Source organism: Ochotona curzoniae, unplaced genomic scaffold (genome assembly GCF_017591425.1).
Source record: "Ochotona curzoniae isolate NIBS_2020 unplaced genomic scaffold, NIBS_Ocur_1.0 contig_430, whole genome shotgun sequence".
In the NCBI taxonomy this organism is placed as follows: domain Eukaryota; kingdom Metazoa; phylum Chordata; class Mammalia; order Lagomorpha; family Ochotonidae; genus Ochotona; species Ochotona curzoniae.
This window is the reverse complement of record NW_024466219.1, coordinates 29,389,954-29,404,714: the sequence shown is the minus strand read 5'-3', so window position 1 is coordinate 29,404,714 and position 14,761 is coordinate 29,389,954.

Below are 14,761 nucleotides of genomic sequence, written 5' to 3'. Positions count from 1 at the left end.
GTCTGTGTGTGTGTGTGTGTGTGTATGTGTGTGTGTGTACACACACCCCTTAATGGGAAGCTGGAATCAGGAATGAGAGCTGGGAATCAAATTCAAGCAGGGAAATGTGGCCTGTGTGCATCCTAAGCACTAGGATCAAAACAAAACAAGAAAAACCCATACATTTTCCCAAGGCTGGAGAGTGGCAGAATAGGGTGAATCTTATCCACTCGAGGTCCCTTTCTTTAAGGAAACAAAGCACAATTATGAAAAGAGTAAAGGTTTGCCTCTTAAATAATGCTCCAGGTATAGTCACAGGCAAAACCAGGTGACTCAAGAACGAGAGAGGATTTAAGCCCTCTTAAGTACCGGTTAAGTACTTAACCAGCTCCTCAGAGGCTTCCCTTGAGAGGTGAGGTGATGGCCAGCTGGTACACTCTTGCCAGCTTTTTTTTCCTTTAAGATTTATATTTATTTATTTTTATTACAAAGTCAGAGAGAAAGAGAGATAGAGAGGAAGATCTTCCATCTGATGATTCACTCCCCAAGTGGCTGCAACAGCCAGAGCTGCGCCGATCCAAAGTCAGGAACCGGGAACCTCTTCCAGGTAAGGCGCGCGGGTGCAGGGTCCCAAGGCTTTGGGACCTGCTTTCCCAGGCCACAAGCAGAGAGCTGGATGGGAAGTGGAGCTGCCAGGATTAGAACCGGCTTGCCAGCTTTTTGTGAGTTGCTGCAAATTACTTTAGCAACAGAATAAAGTAAATAATTACCCCCAAATGCATTGACGAACTGCTGTACCTCTTCCTAAGACTGTCATTCTATCCCCCTGCTTTTTGAACCACCTCTTTTCTTGCACTTACCCAAAGCAGTACTTAAGAGGGCTTAAATCCTCTCTCCTTTCATGAGTCACCCTGTTTTGCCTGTGACTATACCTGGAGCATTATTTAAGTGGCAAACCTTTACTCTTTTCATAATCGTGCTTTGTTTCCTTAAAGAAAGGGACTTTGAGTGGATAAGATTCGCCCTATTCTGCCACTCTCCAGCCTTGGGAAAATGTATGGGGTTTTGTTTGTTTTGTTTTTTAAGATTTATTTATGTTTTTGAAAAAGCAAGAGAGCATGAGAGAGAGTGAGATCTTTCACACTGCTGATTCACTCCCCCAAATGACTGCGACTTGTTGGGGCCTGGGCCAGACTGAAGTCAGGAGCTAGGAATTCCATCCAGGTTTCCCACATGAGTGGCTGGGGCCAAAGTACTTTGGACCATCCTCTGCTGTTTTCCCAGGCTCATTGGTAGGAAGCTGGATGGGTAGCAGAGCAGCTAAGACTGGGATTACAAGCAGGTGACCTGGACACAGCGCTAAGGGAAATTTTGTGTGTGTGTGTGTGTGTGTGTGTGTGTGTGTGTGTCTGTCTGTCTGTCTGTCTGTCTGACTTTCTTCAAGGGCAAGCAAAGGATAGTTCCCCCAGGGCAGGAATCAGAGCCAGCCTAGTGAGGCACCATGAAGCTTAGGCCCTTGGATTCAGTGAAAGGTGGCAGGACAGATCCAGCAGCGCCCGACCTGGTCTCTGTGCTCATCCCAGATCATGCTCCTTGTGCACAGAATTTCCTAGGCTGTCCCTTCCCCAATGTAGAGCAGAAGTTTCCCCAGGAGCAGCCTCCAACAGAAAGGGACATGGGGGTTAGCACCTCAGCTTCCCAACTCTTCAGGGTGCCTTTCAAAGAGACCTTGGAATGCTCAGTGCAGGCCCAGGAAACACAGTTTGAATTTGCATTTTTTGAACTACCATAAGGTAGACCTCTGTGGCCAAAGGCCAGCATCCTGCAGTCCCAGCAGGGTGGTTTGCTACTTCACAACCATCTTCTGCCTTTTCTGGCCACTTCCCTTTCACTTCCCCTCACGCCTAGGACCTCCTTTCGAACTAGCCACTTGTAACCTCAATCCTAGTTCTTGGTGAAACCCCAAAGCAGGCAGCAGCTGTGAAAGGCAGACAGGTCGTTGGAGAGAGCTGAATGGCAGCTGTGCTGGAACTAGTGTGGCGCCCACAGAGCACACCCCTCCCATCCAGCTTGCAGCAGCCTTGGGCCTTGGGTGGGAGTGAGCATAGAGGAGGCAGTGAGGAGGGATGGCCCTGGGGAGGCGAGCAGGGCCGGACCCTGGGCGCTAGCAGGCACTGTATGGGGCAGATGCTGACAGCCTCGCCGTCCTCACGTGGGCTGCCAGGCTTCTTTCTCTTCTCTGTTATGAAAACTCAAGTTGAATGTTGGCCATTCCGGGCCTAGTTCAGACAGACATTCAGGAGAAGTCATTCAAGAACCAAATCATCTCAATGTGTGTCCCCCTGAGCGACACTGGCAAAGGCACAAACCTGGGGCTTCCAGGGATAGCTTCTGTTGGCTCCTCTGGGAGGCGTGGTCTGCAGAGCTCCACAGTGCCCACCTCTGTCCAGCCCAGCTGCTGCAGACCATGTATGGCAGGTGCAGGCACTGCCCCCAAACCCAGCTCTGGGACGGGAACTCATTCAGGGGCAGGAGCAGCTACCTCACCGGTCTCTCCAGCTGGCCAGGGAGAGTGAATCAGGCTGTCAAAAATTACCCAGACCCAAGCCCCGGAGGGTGTGACTCCTCCTCCACCCCTGTGACTGATACTTGTCCTTGCAGCTGTCATGTACCGCAGGGCCGACTCTAGAATCGCTTGCATGTGTGTACAGGGAAGAGGTCGGCTGATTGGGAGCCTCAATAAGCGAGGCAGATTTGCAGAAACTGACGGGTGTTGGCCAGAGGCTGCTGGGAGTGGGGGGCGGGGCTGGCTGCTGGATGGGGATGGAGTTTCAGTTGGTTCTGCAGATGAGTTGCACAACAGGGTGTCAGAACTCCTCTGAACAATGGAAGCAGTGATGCGATGGGTGTTACGTACAGTCTGACACAATTTTTGAAATAACATTTGCTTGTGAATGTGAGAGTTGACAGAGAGACAGAGAGCTTCCATTCATTAATCTGCACTCCACATGACTACAACAGCCAGGAACAAACAGCAGGTCAGTCAGGAGTCAGGAATTCCATCTGGGTCTCTCATGTGGCCTTCCCAGTTACATGAATAGGGATCTGGGTCTGAAGCAGAGCAGCCAGAGGCAGAACCAGTGCTCTAAGATGGGATGCAAATGATGACTTAACCTTCAGGAGGCCAGTATCCTGTCTGAGTGGCTTCTGCTCCTCCCTGTGAGGGCCAGCATGCCATATGAGCACTGGTTCAAGTCCTGCTTGCCCTACTTCCCACCCAGCTCCTTACTAACGTGCCTGAGAAAGCGGCAGAGAATTACCCAAATGTTTGAGTCCCTCTGCTCTCATGGGAGACTTGGACAGAGTTCTGGGTTCCTGGCTGCTGTCTCTCCTAGCTTCATCAGACAGGAGGGTATGTCTGCTGACATTTGGGGAGTTAACCAATGGGTGAAAGATCTCTCTGTCTCCCTCTTTCTATCTCTACCCTTCCCCCATAACTTTGCCTTTCAAATAAATTAATCTTAAAATATATATATTTATTTTTACTGAAAAGGCAGATCGACAGACAGAAAGGAGAAAGATCTGTCTGCCGATTTACTCCCCAAGTAGCCACAATGGCTGGAACTGAGCGATCTGAAGTCTGGAGCCAAGAGCCAGGAGTTTCTTCCAGGTTTCCCATGTGGGTGCAGGGTTCCAAGGCCTTGGGCCATCCTTCACTGCTTTTCCAAGCCACAAGCATGGGAGCTGGATGAGAAGTGGAGCAGCTGGGACGTGAACCAGTGCCCATATGGGATCCTGGTGGTTGCAAGGTGAGGATTCAGCCATTCAGCCATCACAGGCCCATAAATAAGTCTTTAAAAAAATAAAATACAAAAGGAAGTCACTGTAGCAGGTGTGTGGTCGGAGAGGCATGCAGGGCTGGGTCAGGATGAGTTCTGAGCCATCCTCTTGCAGTCTCCAAGGAGCAGCTCCAACACCTGCTGCTCCCAGGGGCACAGCAACCAGCAGTGAAAACCCTTTCAGTGACCAAGACAAGGCTCTCCAATTGGACCACCCGGCCCTTCCCATTGCCCTGGAGGCAGACTGGTGGAGAACAGCTGTTCTGGAACTAATTGGCCAGTGCAGACACCCAGGCTGTGCTGGCTAGGGCCTGTTTGTCTTCCCCGCAGCTGCTCTGAAATGCCAGAGGCTCCACATGTGCAGGTGGCTGGACCACCCACTAAACAAGTGCCAGTTATCTTTGGCCAAGAGGTGCAAGAGTGAATGACTGGGTGATGTCCGCCTTTTTTTTTTCTTGTTTTCCAGCTGGGTCCCAGGCCTGTTTTGTCTTAGGATGACAATGGCATGACCCAAACTAAGTCAGGTGGAATGGTGGTATTCCAAAGCCAGCTCTGGGAAGGTTGGATTAAGCATAGCACTTTGCTGACAAGATGAATGAGGAGGTGGTGCGGGGAGTGGCAGGGTAGCACAACCCCCAGCTCACACTCCCACCCTGTCTGGGATCTCCTGTTTAGAAACGTAGTGTCTTTCTGTTTTATCATTAAACTGGTTAGAAAGAGTGTTGTCAATTTGAGGAAAATGTGTACCATCAAAAATCCCTCCTAAAAGTAGTACACTCATCCGGCCCAAGTCGGAGCCCAGGATGTTGAGCTGCTCCTTGGGATGCAAGTAGGACTACAGGTCCCAGCTCATCCACTCTGAGTGTCATGTGGGTTAGGAGGTGACAGCTGAAGGACTTGGGCTTCTGCTACCCACGTTGGAGACCCAGGTGGAGGTCTGGACTCCTGGCTTTGGCTTAGCCCAGCCCTGCTGTTGGGAGCACTGGGGAGTGAACCAGTGGATGGCTGGAAGATCTCTTTCTCCCAGTCTCTCTCTGTTTCCCTCTCTTGCTGTGCATTTCAAGTAAATGAATTTTTAAAAAATAAGTAAACATTTTAAAAAGATTTACTTATTTTTATTGGAAAGCCAGATTTACAGAGAGAAGGAAAGACAGAGAAGGATCTTTGAACCACTGGTTAACTTCCCAAGTGGCCACAATGTCTAGAGCTGAGCCAATTCAAAGTCAGGAGCTTCTTCTGAGTTTCCCATGTGGGTGCAGGGTCCCAAGGCTTTATGCCATCCTCTACACTTTTCCTAGGCTACAGGGAGCTGGAGGGGAAGCGTAGCAGCTGCAGATACGAACTGGTGCCGATCCCAGTGGATGCAAGGCAAGGACTTTAGCCACTAAGCTATTGTACCAGCCACCACCCCAATAAATAAGCATTGTAAAAATAGCTAGACTTAAAAAATTAAAGTTAGGGGCAGGTGCCGTGGTACAATAGGAAGCCTCCCCCTTCAAGTGCCAGCATTCCATATAGATAATGGTTCATTTCCCAGCTGTTCCACTTCCTATCCAGCTCTCTGCTTATGGGCTGGGAAAACAGTGGAGGATGCCTCAAGTCGTTTGCACCCCTGCACCCATCTGGAAGACAAGAAAGAAGCTCCTGGCTCCTGGCTTCATGTCAGCTCAGCTCTGGCCATTGGGCTATTTGGGGAGTGAAGCAGCAGATGGAAGACATTTCCCTCTCTGTCTCTCCTTTTCTCTGTAAATCTGCCTTTCAAATAAAAATGAATACGTTGGGCCCAGCACGGTGGCCTAGCGGCTAAAGTCCTTGCCTTGAACACACTGGGACACTGGGATCCCATATGGAGCGAAGCGATGAGATGTATTCATTTTTTAAAAAGATTTATTTATTTTTATTACAAAGTCAGATATACAGAGAGGAAGATCTTCCATCCGATGGTTCACTCCCCAAGTGGCTGCAATGGCCAGTGCTGTGCCAATCCGAAGCCAGGAGCCAGAAACTTCCTCCAGTTCTCCCACTCGGGTGCAGGGTCCCAAGGCTTTGGGTCATCCTCCACTGCTTTCCCAGGCCACAAGCAGGAAGCTGGATGGGAAGTGGGACTGCCGGGATTAGAACAGGCGCCCATATGGGATCCCAGTGTATTCAAGGTGAGGACTTTACCACTACACTATCACGCCAGGCCCTGTACATATGCTTTTCAAATAAAAATGAGTAACTTTAAAAAAATGTTCTTCCATGTTAAAAAAAAAAAAGCTGAAGTAAAATTGGTTGTTGTGGCTATTTGAGAAGTGAGCCAGTGAATGAGAAACAAATCTGTTTCTCTGCCTTTGAAAACAAAGACAAATTGTAGACGAGAGCCTCTGGGCGTTTGGTGGAGTGCCCTAAAGTAAAGGGGAGAAGACCACCCACCCCCAGAGATATAAATCAACTCCCTGGGAAAACCTCTCAGACTGGAGGCCAGTTGTTGGAATGTAATGCATTCTGCAGCAGGCAGCCTCTGGCTTTCCAGCCCGCTGCCCTCTGCATGAGGCAACGGTCACCCTGAGAAGGGGCTGCCGCCATAGGGGACTGCCTCCGATGACCATGGGGGATGGGAGAAGGTAGCAGCTTGTAAGAATGACCTGTAGCAGAGGGTACCCCTGGTGGTGGGCTGAGACAAGGCTTGCGTGGTGCTGAGGGGAACCTAGACATTCCTGAGGAGATGAGGCCAGGATAATCCTCTTCACTCGTCCTCCTGCTCTTTTCAGCCTAACAGGAAGTGTCCACTGCTTCTGCGAGGGGCAAAATGAACACTTCAGTTCTCAGAAGCAGTTTGACTTATTGCTGTAGTTTGCGGGGTCTCCTCCACAGATTCCTCTAGTACCCTGATGCCAGAGGGTGTGAGCCTGCGACCCGCCATCCAGCCTCCCGGCACGCAGGAGACAAACAGATGTGACAGGGGTTCCTTCTAAGCAGCTCCAGTATTTTTGGGAAGTACAAGTTCTTTTTTAGAGTAGCAAACAGCCTCAGGCCAGGAATTCCAGGAGGAGAGAAACTAGGAACCAGTTGTCCTCAGCAGGACTGCGGAAGCCACCTCCGATAGGCCAGGAGCAGGTGAGCCAAATGGCCCTGACCAATCAGTCTTTCTTTGAAACAGCTTGACCCCAGCCCCTTCACGCCCAGGGCTCTACCTTTGGCCGCCATCTTGTTTGCCAGTGACCTTGAGTGTTAGTCTCCATCCTGTCAAATTAGTGATCCATTTGCCACTGAACCCCACAGCTGTTGTTTTGTTTTGTTTTAAGGGTACTCTTTTTAGAGATAAGAAATTTCCCTTTTATTCCTCATTTTCTTTTTTTTTTTAAAGATTTATTTTTATTATTTTTTATTGGAAAGGCGGATATACAGAGAGGAGAGACAGAGAGGAAGATCTTCCGTCCGATGGTTCACTCCCCAAGTGAGCACAACGGCCGATGCTATGCCGATCTGAAGCCAGGAGCCTCTTCCAGGTCTCCCACGCGGGTGCAGGGGCCCCAAGGCTTTGGGCCGTCCTTGACTGCTTTCCCAGGCCACAAGCTGGGAGCTGGAAGGGAAGCGGGGCTGCCGGGATTAGAACCAGCGCCCATATGGGATCCCGGGCGTGCAAGGTGAGGACCTTAACCACTTGCGCCACTGCGCCGGGCCCTCATTTTCTTTTTTTTAATTTATCTTTTTAATTTTTGATGATTTTTACATATTTGATTAGGGTGCAAAGGGTCAAGGGCTAAAGGAAAGTGGGGGAGACCATTGCTTTTGCATTCTCTTATTTTGTTATGGTATTTGAGGGGAGGAGAGAGACAAGGGGAGAAGCCACACCCAGCCTCCCAACCATCCCTGGATCCCTGCTGTGGGGCCTGCTCCCAGGATCCTGCTTGAATGATTTTGATAATTTAACAGTTTTGAATTCCTGGCGATGTTACTACTCTTCTCATGTTGAAATCTCTCCAGACTCCATTGGCCGACATAGTCCACCTTAAGAGTCTCCATTTGCCCAGGTATTTACTGCCAGCTCTTGGCTGGGATTGTTGATCGATTTGTTCTGTCCTCTGTTATGGTGCCATGTGTCCTCTACAGGTTCCAGTGCACTGTCATATCCTCCATGATATGCTGTCCACTGCTCCGTCTAAGCCATTGAGGAAGCCCAGCTCTGGCATATGCACTCCATGGTCAGACCATGGAACCTATAATTCTCTTTATGGTTGGAGTTCTGAGTCCGGCGGTTCATTTGGGTGGATTCCCAAAGACACCTCATCTGAGGTGATCCCAGATTTAGTTCTTGTGTGTTGTGCATGTCAATATAGGGTCTAGACCATTCTGTTGCAAATCTACCTATGTGTGCACTGGTAGTTGCAATTGTTGGGTCAGTTCTGTCTCCAGAACTGATGGGTGTTGCAGTCCAACCCAATCATGCCCACTGCACATCTGGCCCTCATGGAAATCAGTGGGAATGTAGCCTAGTTGGAGTGACCCACAATAACCCCCACCAGGCTGGTTCCCTGCTTCGATTTCTGTGTTTGCCAGCATGTACAGCAGACTGGTTTAGTCTGTCCCATATCTCATTCTGCTCTCATACATTTCAGTGATCACTCAACCAGCCTCATTTTCCAGTCTACACTGGTTCTGGTAGGTACCACTTTATCATGCCATACCTACCCCTAGTCCTGGTTTCCATGCTCACCAGTGACAGTTTGCATCCCATTAGAGAGATTCCAATATTTCCCTCATGGGCTCACTCCCACTCATGGATCTTGCATTCTCCAGGTGGTTCTGCAGTTCAGCTTGACAGAATTTGTCCCCCAAGGCACCATCTCCCCTGGGTCTCCGTTGTGTTGGTTGTCTGCTACGGCTCAGTCTGGCATGGTCCATCTCATCTCAGTATTTGCCAGTGGGTGCTGTAGCCTGGCCTGCCCTGGCCCACCCCCAATTCCAGCTCATGTTGGTGAGTATTATAGCCTAACTAGCCCAGGCAGCCCCCAGTCCCGGCCCTCATATGAATTGGCTGGCATTGCGGCCTGACCTGGCATGACCCACACACCATTCTGGCTCTCAGATTTACCAGTGGGTGATGTGAACTGGTCCTGCCTGGCTTGCCCCAGACCTGAGTCAAAGGTAAGTACATGGGTGCCATAACCTGACCTGGTCTGGGCTGCTCCCTTTCTTGGATATTGTGTTCACCTACAGGGAATGTGTCCTGACAGAGGAATTCCCTAGGCTCCTCCATCATAACCTCTCCCAATGCCAGATCTCACACACACAGGTGGGTCCATGGGCCAGCCCTACTTAGTCCCCCTCCTGACCTAGCAGTATCAGTGGCCTTTATTGACTGGCCCTCACCCATTCCGGATCTTACTGCTGGGTGCTACAGCCCAGACAAGCCTAGTCCACACCCAGACACAGCTCAAGCATGGCTCTGCAGGGGTAGAGACCTGGCCTGGCCTGTTCTATACCCACCTTGTTTCTCATGAGCACCAGTGGGTGCTGGAGTCTAGCCCAGTCCAGCATGCCCCAGACCCAGTCCACACCTGTGCCAAGGGACACTGTGGCAATGTCCAGACCAGACCGCAGCCCCCACTCCAGCCCCTGTGCTTGCTAGTGGGAACCACAACCCAGTTGGGGTATCCCCTTAGCTCCCCCACCAGGCCTATTTCTAGCCACAGATCTTACATGTGCTAGTGGTTGCTCTGATGCAGCTTGGCATGGCCCCTCACTTGTCTTGGCCTTTGCTGTGGAATGCTACAGCCTAGCCTGGCCTGGCTGGCCCCAAGTCCCAACTCTTATTGGTGGCTACAACCTGGCCCTGCTCAGCGTGCTGCTCCCGTCCCTGGCTCATGCAAACCGGTAGGCATGACAGCCCAGCCTGGTATGACCTGCACTCCATTCTGGTTTTTGCACTAGCCAGTGGAGTATGGCTTGTTTGGCCCTGCCCAGCCTGCCTCCTTCCCAAACCAACTCACACACTTGCCAACAGGTGGAGCTACCATGCCCAGCCTACCGAACACCCAGGCCTGGACCATGTGCTCACCAGTGGGAGCCATGACCTATTAGGGGAGTTTCCCAAGTTCCCCCACTCAGTCTACTCCCAGACCAGATCCCATGCATGCTGGCGGGTGCCAGGCCCTTACCTGGAATGGCCTGCCTCATCCATCCTGGCCTTTGTATGGCTTGCTGGATGTTGCTGGAGGTGGCCTAGTCCACCTCACACCCTGTTTTAGGGTGCTCATGCAACTGCTGCAACCTGGACCTGCCACGTTTATTCCCAGCCCCAGTACCAGTGAGTGTCAGTAGGATCCCTGGTCATGCCCAGCTCAGCCCATCACCATCCCAACTCTTAAGCTATTTAGTGGGATTTGTAATTCCATAGGGTTGGGCCCACCTATCCCCCACAGAATCTATCCCCAGTCCTGGTTCTCCAGCATGTTGGTTGGTGTCATGCCCAATCTAATGTGACCCATCTGCTGTTCCAACACTCACTGTCAGGTGAATATTTTTCTGGTACATAACCAAGCTTGGCTCTGACCCTTAAAGATAACACAAGCATTAAACAGATGCATGGATTCGGTGCCCACGTGGTCAGCTCAGGGTGTTGGTCTGCATGTGGTATGTCAAATGCTGTCAGAAGATTGGGGACTCTGAGTCCAGGAGTTTGAAGAACCTCGGTATCAAAATCCCAACCATTTGTTCATGGCTCATTGCTACTAAGAAACTATGAACTTGTAGGTTAAATGACCTATGTGACCTTTAGCACTGATGGGTCCCAATTCTTCTGAATCAAGACCCCCCCTGAGTCTGGTTATTTCACTGGTGGCTCCAAGTAATTAAGTGGGCTCTTCCCTTAGTTGCTGGAGGCAGGGGCTGTCCAGCTGAGATAGGAAGGGAATGTGTGCTATTTCCCCTCCCCTTGCAGACTACTGTGAATTTTCCCCTTTTCAAGCTATTGTGGACTGCCCCTATAAAAACCTTATGAATGTTCTGTTCGGGGCCACACTCTGGGTAAGGGGTGTTGGTCCCGGCCAGCCGGTTGACCGGTTGGTCAGCCAGCTGCCTGCTCTCAACCAAGAACCCAGGCTCGGATGTGTTGAGCTTCAATAAACCATTCTTGTGCACTTGGATCAACTTCAGACTCCTGATGATTTCTGGGGATCACAAAATCTGGGCATAACAAGTTCAAAGCCAGATCACTTAAATGTTCTGGAATTTTCCTTCTGCTCTTTCCCCAGGACCTCTCTCCCCCTCCTCCCAGGTGGAATCGGTGGAAGCAAGTGCTCCAGACTGCTTCAGGCCAGTTCAAAGGCTTGTCTAAGGGCTTGGGGCTGGTGCTGAGTAAAGCCTATGGAATCTGGAGAGAAATGAGATTCTCTGAAAATACTGTTTACATAGAAAATGGCAAAGCCTGGGGTCAGTGCCATGTCTTAGTAGGTTAAGCCTCCACCTGTGGTGCCAGCATCTCATATGGTGCCGGTTCAAGTCTTGGCTGCTCCACTTATAATCCAGCTCCCTGCTATTGGACTGGGAAACCAGTGGAATATGGCCCAAAGCTGTGGGCCCCTGTACCCATGCGGGAGGCCTGGAAGAAATTCCCAGCTCCTGGCTTCAGACCCACCCAGCTCCAGCTGTTTATGGCTATTTTGAGAATGAAGCATAGATGATTTCTATATGTAACTGTTTCAATATGATTATTGAATTATTTTAAATAATTTTTTAATTGCAGAGGCTGGTATGTATAAGAAAACAGAAACAGTTGTCAAGATCTTGTTGAAATGATCATTTATCCTTGGTTTTTGGTGAATTTTTTGTTTTGTTTTTACTTAGCGTCTTATTAGAAAAAAAGTATTTGGGCCCAGCGCAGTGACCTAGTGGCTAAAGTCCTCGCCTTGAATGTGCTGGAATCCCATATGGGCGCCAGTTCTAATCCCGGCAGCTCCACTTCCCATCCAGCTCCCTGCTTATGGCCTAGGAAGGCAGTTGAGGACAGCCCAAAGCCTTGGGGCCCTGCATTCGCTTGGGAGACCCAGAAAGAAATTCCTGGCTTCTGGCTTCAGATGAGCACAGCACTGGCCGTTGTGGTCACTTGCGGAGTGAATCATCGGACGGAAGATCTTCCTCTCTGTCTCTCCTGCTCTCTGTATATCTGACTTTGCAATAAAAAAAAATAAATCTCTTTTTTTAAAGTATTTGTTTATTGCAAAAGAAGGAATCTTCCATCCATTGCTTCACTCCCCCAAATGCCTGCAGCAGTCAAGGTGGGGCCAGATCCAAGCCAGGAACCCAGAATTCCATCTGACTTTCCTCCAAAGGATGGCAGTCTGCTTCTTCCCCCGGGCATTAGCAGATAGGAACTGGGTCAGAAGCAGAGCAGGCTGGACTTTGCCCTTCAAAATGAAATCAAATTTAAAAAAAATCTTTCTTTTTTTAAATTGAAGTATGCCAAGAATTTCAAGTTGTTCTGTAATCTTGAAAGTGTCCTCAGAGTAGGACAAGGTGAGTCAGCTTCTGCAGGCTCCCGGCTGGACTAGCTGTCTCCATGGGGAGGACGTGTGGAGGTCAGAGGGTCCTTTCTGGAGGCACTGTCCCTATGAGCAGGTGGGAGTGAGGCAGACTTCTCGGGCGATGCCGTATGGGATCCCACTCTGAGAGGCAGACAAGTAGAGCTCCACTTGTGTGGTCAGAATGAAGCCAGGCAGCAGAGACCAGCACTTTGTGCACCTGCGCCTGGGGTCAGTCGGCTGCAGCAGGCGTCCTCTTAGAATGCCAAGAACCCCCTTTCTGCCTGCCACCAGCCTGCTCCACATGTGGGTATGGCTAAGAGCAGTTGATTGCTCAGGGTAGGAGGACAATGAGACACTGCAAAACAAAAACAAACAACCCCACCCCCAGATTCAGGTAATAAAGATTTATTTTTCTTGGAAAGGCATATTTACGGAGAGAAGGAGAGATGAAGATGTACTGATTCACTCCCCAAATGGCTACAACAACTAGAACTGTGCCAATCCAAACCCAGGAGCCAGGAGCTTCTTCTGGGTCTCCCACATGGGTGCAGGGTCACAAGGCTTTGGGATATCTCTATTGCTTTCCCAGGCCACAAGCAGGGAGGTGGAGCAGCCGGGACAAAAAACCAGCACTCAAGTGGGATCCCGGTGCTTGGAGGTGGAGGATTAGCAAGTTGGGCCAATGTGCTGGCTCCACACTCAGCCACTGAATGAGTCATGTGAGCCTACAATCATTAACTGGATAAGTGACGGGGACTGGGAGTCTTTGCAGGCCCTTCCTGGTGACCTATTAGAGCAGACTTGTTTAATAACCTAAAAGGGGAAGAGGTTTAAAGAGGCGCTCCTGTGATCCGCCACTTGGCTAATGTCTGAGGATTTAGAACTCAATCAGGCCTTCAACACAATGCGTCCATTTATTCCTTTCCCAAGGATTATAAATACAGAGACCTGGACCTGGCAACTGAGATCCACTTAAAAAAAAAAAGATCATTTTAAAGACAGTTGCAGAGAGGACACGCACACACATTTTTTCATCTACTGGTTCACTCCCCAAATGTACACAACAGCCGGGGTTAGGCCAGACTAAAGCCAGGAGTCCAGAGCTTCTCAACTTCCCATGTGAGTGCAGGAGTCCAAGCACTTGGGCCATCTTCTGCTGCTTTCCCAGATGCCTTAGCAAGCAGCTGGATCGTAAGTGGAGTGGCTGGAACTCAGACCAGCACAGGCAGCTGCCTCTAACTGCTACAGCAGCACACCACACCCTGACAATCCACTGAGCATTCTGTAAAGGCTGCTTGTTTCCCTGGCTTCTCTTCTTGTTCCCTCAGGGTTCTGTCCCAGCACGCCTGAGCAGCCACAGTTACAGACTTTTTGCTTGCTTTTGGTCTTGGGTGCTAACTCCCAGGTGCCTGTTTTATAGCACTCCACCTCTGACCTGCATGGTCAGCACCTGAAACCCTCAGGGGCTGTCTGCTGATTCAGCTGCAACCTGGTGAGAGCCCTCCTGCCCTTCGCCAGGTGAGGCCCGACATTCCTTTTCTCCCTGCCGTGGCACTGGCTTTGTACCTGCATGCTCTGACCTGGCTGTCCTGCCTGTGTGCCCCGCAGCCCTGGAGGGTGTTTTGCCTCTTCAGGCCTCCCCCGCCCTCTCCTCCCACCCCATCCCCAAGAGCCTCTGTGCCAGGTGCCTCCGGTCCCATCCCAGTGACAGCGCGCCAGGGGCCTGTTGGTGCTCTTGGCTTTCTGAAGATGGCAGTTCTGCTTTGTTTTCTTCTCTCCTTCCCAGCCCTGCGTCATCAGATTGCTTGAGCTTTATTCCAAATGACTAAAGCTCCTGGAAGACTTTCCTAGCAGGAAACAGCACATTTCCTCATACAAACAAAGAGCTTCTAAGTCAGCTAGAGAAAGAAACACGGTCTTTGAGCCATCAGATTCCCAGCCCCCACCCAGTGTGAGGTCCAGGCTGGCTGCCTGTGGCCTTTGCTGGCTTCCCGGGCTGAGCGTGGAGCTGGAGTTCCTGCCTGCTCACATTGACAGTGATGAAAGGAGAATCTGCCCATCTGGCCTGCCTAGGCACTGGTAGTCCCAGTTACCCTGCGCCGGTCCTGGCCACAGCCTGCACCTGTGTGGAGGGTGAAGTCCTGGGTCACCGAATTCTGATTTAATGTGTACCTCCTGACATTTCCAGGCCCTCCTTCAGTCTTTTAAATAAATCTTTTATTATTATTATTATTATTTTTCCTGTCTTGGAAAGTCAGATTTCAGAGAGATGAAGACAGAAAGATCTTCCATCTACTGGCTCACTCCTCAAATGGCCACAACAGTCCTAGAGCTAAGCTGATCCAAAGCCAGGAGCCAAGAGCTTCTTCTAGGTCTCCCACATGGGTGCATGGTCTCAAAGCTTTGGGCTGTTTTCGACTGATCTCCCAGGACACA